Source organism: Trachymyrmex cornetzi, unplaced genomic scaffold (assembly GCF_001594075.2).
Source record: "Trachymyrmex cornetzi isolate Tcor2-1 unplaced genomic scaffold, Tcor1.1 scaffold198, whole genome shotgun sequence".
NCBI classification, from domain to species: Eukaryota; Metazoa; Arthropoda; class Insecta; order Hymenoptera; family Formicidae; genus Trachymyrmex; species Trachymyrmex cornetzi.
Window position 1 is genome coordinate 57,688 of NW_017296613.1, and position 7,028 is coordinate 64,715.

The window sequence follows — 7,028 nt, forward strand, 5'->3', positions numbered from 1 at the left end:
GTTTTTGCGAAAGAATTATATAAACATATATGTTCAACTTTTTTTAAATATTCAGACATACCTACTCGACAATTTTCTATTCTTACTCTTAACGTTTTAATATCATTAGTGTATTGGATTCATTTATTTTTGGAAATTTTATTTGATAAATTGATTGTAACTCTATTACTAATCTACATATAATTCATATTATATGTAATATACAGGGTGACTGAGGCTGTGTTCCAAAATTCATTGCCAGCGCTGAAAATCTACAATTTATGTTACGTACTATACATTTTCAGCATTGGCAGAGAATTTTGGAACACAGCCTAAAAAGGACCATATGTGAAATATTTCGGAAACAAGACATTCGAGAAAAAAATGTTTCGTGTAAAGTTATAGTTACCTAATAATATATGATCAGAGACCATATACGTAGGTATACATAACTTATGTGTGAATGTATATGAATAAAAATTTATATTGGCTTATGTCAACGCATTCAAATATATTTTATTTAGCGAATGTGAAATATAGAATCAAGTAAATTTTTCATTGTAATATTCTCCCATAAAGAATATGAAATTATTTAACAAAATACAAACTTTTTTAACATTTATATTAAAATGTAACTAATGTAAATCTTTGTATACCAACTTTTATTCACGAATTAACTTCAAAATCTATTATGATTTATATTAAATGTAAAATGCGCATTAAAATTATCGTCCTATAAAAACCTGAAACTGTTACATCTAAGCGGAAATTTATTCTTTTGGTATTCAATAAAGATCATCGACCATTCTACAATACATGTTGTTGCACATTCGAAATATTTACAATATATTGTTTTGTATACACAAACAACGTAACTTTATAATCTTGTAAACTGGTTGCATAACATTGTTTTGTTACTTTTATATTCTGTTTACTTTCATCACGTAGAAATTAAAATTTTTTTATTAGGAAGAAATATTATGAATACAGATCTAGAGAAAAGACGAGAAAAATCTGCATTGTGGTATATTGTTTCTACTGTAATGCAGCTTGACATTTTCTACACTCGCGTTAGCTCGCGTTGGTAGGCGCTGGTAGCGTTGAACATGCATTATCATTACACAATCTCGCTTTTATTTATATATTTACATGCAGTAAGAATATATATAGACTTTCGCCGCTACATTCAGCGTGACTGTTGACAACAATATTACTCACGGCGTTTATACCATTTCTTTGCACCTTTATTACAAACACCCATGTACAAACGTATTTTATCATACTACGTATATCACACTTTTTATATATAATAAAACAAGATATATACATGTTAATATATACATGTCACCGCGTTGATAGAAAGATGATACAATAAATAAAAAAATATAGTGTTTTTGAGATAATGAAAAGAAATTGATCCTAAAGACTATATAATATATATCTTGTTATAATATATATTTATGTTGAAAAAATAACACGTTTGTAATTCTCTCAATTTACTGCCAAAAGTTAGCAATGTTGCTTTTCTTCTAATCAAATTCGTAATAATTGTTTATAAGGAAAGACATTTCTTGAATTAAATGGTAAAATAGTCATGCATATTCACTATCCTAATTAAATAAAACATTGTTTTAATTCAGAATTTAAAAAGTGCTCTACTAAAAAGAGACGTACTTGAGACGTATTTTCTATTAACGCGATAACAATGGATAAAATAGAAATGCGATTTCTTTGCTAATATCAAAATCTTATTAATCGTAAAAAAGAAGAGATAAATTTATAACAACAATAAGTATTGAGTCGAAATAGGAAAAAAATAATCAATCTTGCGAAGTATGTTTCTCGATGTTATTTTGTATAATTTAATAAGAACAGGGAATAACAGATTTCTACACATCGTGTAATTCATATATTTTATTATGCACGATTTTTGATATAGATTGAAATATCTTATTCTCTCTTCCTATTACCTGCGCTTTTTAATTGTTCATCAAACTTTAAGCTTACAAATTGAAATATATCGTGTATTCCGTCTTAGAGGATTAGTAACCATTAGATTAGCTGAAATTTGATGATTATGGTCTACACTATTAGCTGACTGCATAAGAAATTGCAAAACGCAAATACAATACACTTTACGATAGACATAATAAAAACATCCTAATAAAAAAAGACGTACTATGATTATCAATAAGCCTAAAAAGGAACATTATAGTAGCACTATCAAATAGATTAGGCCAACTCCATGTAATGACGATAAATTTGCTTTATATCACTGATTCGCAACTGCGACATGCTAAAGCCCCGATTAAGAAGTAATAGATGCGAAACTATTTCCTAAGTTTCCCTCAATCCATCTCATTACGTCCAATGACAGCGGATATCCAATATCAGTCTCTGTGTTCATCCAAGTTTAATCGTAGCGATTACATTCAGCTTTGGATCCCTGTGCAGATATTACAGTGAATTACGAAGCAGTCGAACAAATATACGCTTGTGAAAACGTTCTGTAAATACGTGCTGAACATGGATTAAATGCATACGTACGTCTGGTTATTTCCACTAGTTTCAAATGCACATATTATAAAGATTATTGAGTAGAAGAATATAATAACAAATAATGATGGAGAAAACAGTACGCATTACTAAAAATATATTAGATCAAATATTAGAAAACTTATTATTACTAACGATACGCTGATTTATGTACCATTGCAATATATCAAATAATCTTCTTTTCTAAAATATTTTTTCCAAGTTTCTTTTATCGACTTATCAAGTAAAATAAAAGTCAGCAGTGGACTTAAAAAATTTTATTAAATACAAGATGATATGAAAAGATTTTAGGCTCTAAAGATAGATATAGATTAAACGATAATAAAATACTTATTGGAGCCAACACAAGAAGGCAGGGTGGACATAAATTTATTTTTATATATAAAAAGTATGAACGTTTCGACTCTCGTTTTGAGTCAACTTCAGTACATAAAAATCTTGCTAATAATAAAATTCGCACAAATATAGAGCACAGTAATAAGAAATTGAAGCAAATTATTATACAGAACATGAAATGAGATACATAATTAACATGTTCACAATGACGTGATCACCGGTATATGAGTTATGTCGGTTATGGTTACTCTGCTGGACTACCGTCAATCAAGCATTTTCTACACAAGAGACGATAGCGATATTTTTGTAATCTAAAATATATATGTAAGTAGATATCTATACGAGTTAGTTATGCGTCATGACCTACCAATATGACCCGTAGAGTTCACCACGATCCATCCCAGGTAGAACACAATCATAATGATATCATAGACTGTCATTATGACGTCATTTATCACTTAAAAATGAACTTAAAAGTGACAAATAATAAAGTCATGATAATATTCTTATAATATTATTATGACTTTCGTGTTTTACTTTAAACGCGATAGTCACGCTTTTAGCCGAACCGTCCACTGTTAGCCGAAACGTGTTAAAAATTGCATACGCCCTTCCTGTGTTGGCTCTTACAGATATTTTATTTGTTTGATTTAAAAACAAGAACTTGTAAAAATCAATTAGTACATATCTCACGTAGAAAATACGTCAGTAACTGTGGAGTATATGAAGAAACGTTACCGTCTCCGTAACAGGTATGTATGGTCGAGCGATGCTCGATCGTTATAATCTATGCACGATGTGCAATAACTAGGTTTTACGACCTCCTTATATCGCAACGTTCGCGTTAACTATCTCGCCAAGGTGTTAGACGGTGGCTATGCAAAGGTGCAACCGGCAGACTAAGGAGGTAGGGAGGAAATTGCTTACTGTACGACGGCAATCTCTGCTCTAATTTATTGACCGTCGAGTATATCTTATCTTATGCACAGGCAAAAAATATACGTCGCTTTAAGTTACTCGGCAATAATAAATGTGAAGCCAAAAGGCGCACGGTTAAGATAAAAGAGGGAAAGAGAACGTTTAATTAAAAAAATATCAAAGCTGACTTTTCAATCGAATTTTAGTAGTGGCTAGTAGCAGATGGATAATTTGTATAGGAAATAGGCCGTCGTAGTTATCACTGGTGTTGTCACAATTTTTCTTTTTTTTTTTCAACGAGAAATTTAATATTCTGTGGATCAGCCTGCGGCCACAATACATTCCAACGTAAAATTGCCAATATCCAAAATAGAGTTTTCCCGTAAACAAACTCCGTGCTACAGAAACGCATCGCGTAAAGCGCAATGCGCGAATTCTTTATATATGCAGTTTAGATGTATCATATTTCATTGAAAAACAAAAAAATGATTTTGCACATTTTCGTATATATACGAATACCATATTGGCAGAAATCACCATCGACTCAATGTATAAATCCATACGCTAAACATGGTTCTTTGATAAATATGCACACACATATGAAAGGCAAACTATTTAATATTTTTTATAATAATAAAAGAAAATACCTTTTAACAACAGTCCACGGATAATTATCTGCGAAGCCTGATGAATTAATATAACGTCTGAACAATTTCACAGACGAGCGTAATTATTGCAGCTTTGTGTATGCTTCTATAAGTACTAATTAATTAAAAACGTTTTCTTATAGAAATATACAACGTTTATATATTTAATTAAATAAGAGAAATTCTACATTTGATTAAAGCGGACACATTTATATTTAAATATTTCTGTGTGAATTTATTTATGCGCATCTGATTCTGCAAATTGCACACCGAAATCTTTTTCGGTCTTGAAACGCATTCATGAGTAGAACCAGAGTATTAAATATCACTTATTAAATTGAAGAAATTTAATAATTTTTTATGCTAATAAGCATCTTTATAAGAATATTAATAATAAGATGTTAAAAAGAATCTAAATCTGCAAATAGTTTTATTGCGAAAAATTGCCTCAGCCAGAATTTAAACCTAAAACTCCCGACTTTCCAGGACGACATCATATCAATTCGATCAGCGAAGCTTCTGTAATATTTGTCGCAATAACCAATAATATTTAGTAAGCGAGAACGTCATATTTCAAGGAGATAAACAATATGCTACGACACAAATTTTGAACCGATGCGATGAGAACGAATCTAGAAGCCTATTCTGTTAACGACACTGTAACTATAGCGTTACATTATTGTTGCGCAAATTTTGTACATGATAAAAAACTGTGCTACTGTAACGCTGCAATTACAATCGTTAATAATTACAGAAATAGGCCACTAGATTGATTCTATATGTCGCTTATTAGCATCAAAAAATTATTGTATTAAATTACTTGTTAATTTAATAAATGATATTACTACTCTGCTCATGAATGCGTTTCAAGACCGATTTCGGCGCGCAGTTTGCAGAATCAGATATGTATATAAATTCACACAGAAATATTTAAGCACTGGGATCCATTTTGATCGAATATAGGATTTCTCTTATTTAATTAGATTTATTCTCATCGGTTCAAAATTCATATCGTATTACATATATACATATGAATATATGGCTGAAATATTTTCGTTAGTATTGAGCTGATGGAAAAAGTCCCCTATCCCCTATTCCCTATTCCGCTGTTAACTCTCGCGTTATTCCGTCGCTCGCATACGTCACATCAAAATGTCGATGTCGAAATATGGGTCGCACCAAAGCAATCAGGATCGAACGATACTTTTGGGGAACGGCGGATGAGCAAGCTAGACCAAGCTATATTTGGCGACTGTGGGAAAAGGGCCTGCCGACTTTCCGTTTTTGCGTCGAATGTCACTGGTGTATCCAAATGTTGCCATCGAACAAGAAGAAAACGACATTCGTGACGCGCGAATCGCGATTTTTACAACTCCTGATTTTTCATCTTCACGATGAGTCATCAATCGTTTTATTCATCAATTTGTTTTACATTTACTGTTAACTGCAACCAATACACAAGTAGGTAATGAGTAACACACTTATAGTGCACGTATCAAGTGGAACAGTTTATTACTAATTGTTATATTATGTATATATATGTAAATTTTACAGATAACTATTAAACAGAAGCATTTAAAAAATTTTCGAAATTCATATTGACTTGAAGGATTAATTATCAAATTATATTATCATTATGTACTTGATAGTCAAATTAATCCATACGATTTTTGCGCCACGTTGACCTTGAATATTTTGCATCGTTCGTATATCGTATTGGTAGAAATCGCGATTTCATAGTCCATCAAAACTCGATTTCACATGTCGCAGCTGTAAATTTTAAAAGTCGGATTCAGCCGCTAGTAGCACGAAAACTCGTGCCTTGGCACGTGTATGCAGGCCCATTTATCCGAAACGCGAAGTTATTAGTTTTGAGCTCCTCTGATGCGTCTATTCGGTCCCCCCCCCCTCTCTCTCTCTCTCTCTCTCATTTTTATCCTTGTTCCGTTACTCCGATAACCCCCAACCTGCCTTTTTCTCTTTTACCTATTCCACATCCGTCGTTCTTCTTTCCCCATCTCTTCATCTGCGCGTTGTTCGCCGAGATGGCGTCCATTTTTGTTACCTCATTTTTATCGTCGAATCTTTTGCAGCCAGTTTGTCGGGCGTCAAATTCACCCCCGTCGCCGTTCGCGGAAGGAAGTTCACTCGCGCTCTGAAAACAACGTCGAAAAACGATTATAGCGAGATTAACAATAACGATATAACGGCGCGCCGCGATCGATAAGCGTGGAAATGGTTTTCATCGGCTGACCTGGATTCTCTCGATGTGTGATGTTTGATGTCGACATCAAAACTTACGAGATAATAAATAATGCCTTTCCCTTCATTTTAAAGGCACTTAACTTGTGATCTCACTTTATTCGACTGCATCTTGTACTTGCGATTAAAGTTATACAATGTGATAACACGTTAAATTTATATTAATGTAAATGTCTCAGTATCGGATTTGTACCTATAAATATAATATTATAATTCAATTATAATAAAAAGAGCATTTGAGATATTAATAATAATAAATTTTGTGTATATATATAAGTATCTGAATATAGGTACAAGTCCGATCTCTCTCTCTCTCTCTCTCTCTCTCTC

The 7,028-nt window shown here is 32.1% G+C and overlaps 1 long non-coding RNA gene across 1 annotated transcript; it reads right to left on the reverse strand.

Annotated features, from left to right (window-relative positions):
• Positions 1–2,286: 2,286 nt before the first annotated feature.
• Positions 2,287–3,660, reverse strand: LOC108759617 (uncharacterized). The gene is made up of 3 exons (XR_001940030.1): positions 3,610–3,660; positions 2,527–2,541; positions 2,287–2,425 (listed from the first exon to the last, which is right to left on the reverse strand). It is a non-coding gene; the product is annotated as an uncharacterized LOC108759617 (long non-coding RNA).
• Between the last annotated feature and the right edge of the window lie 3,368 nt (positions 3,661–7,028).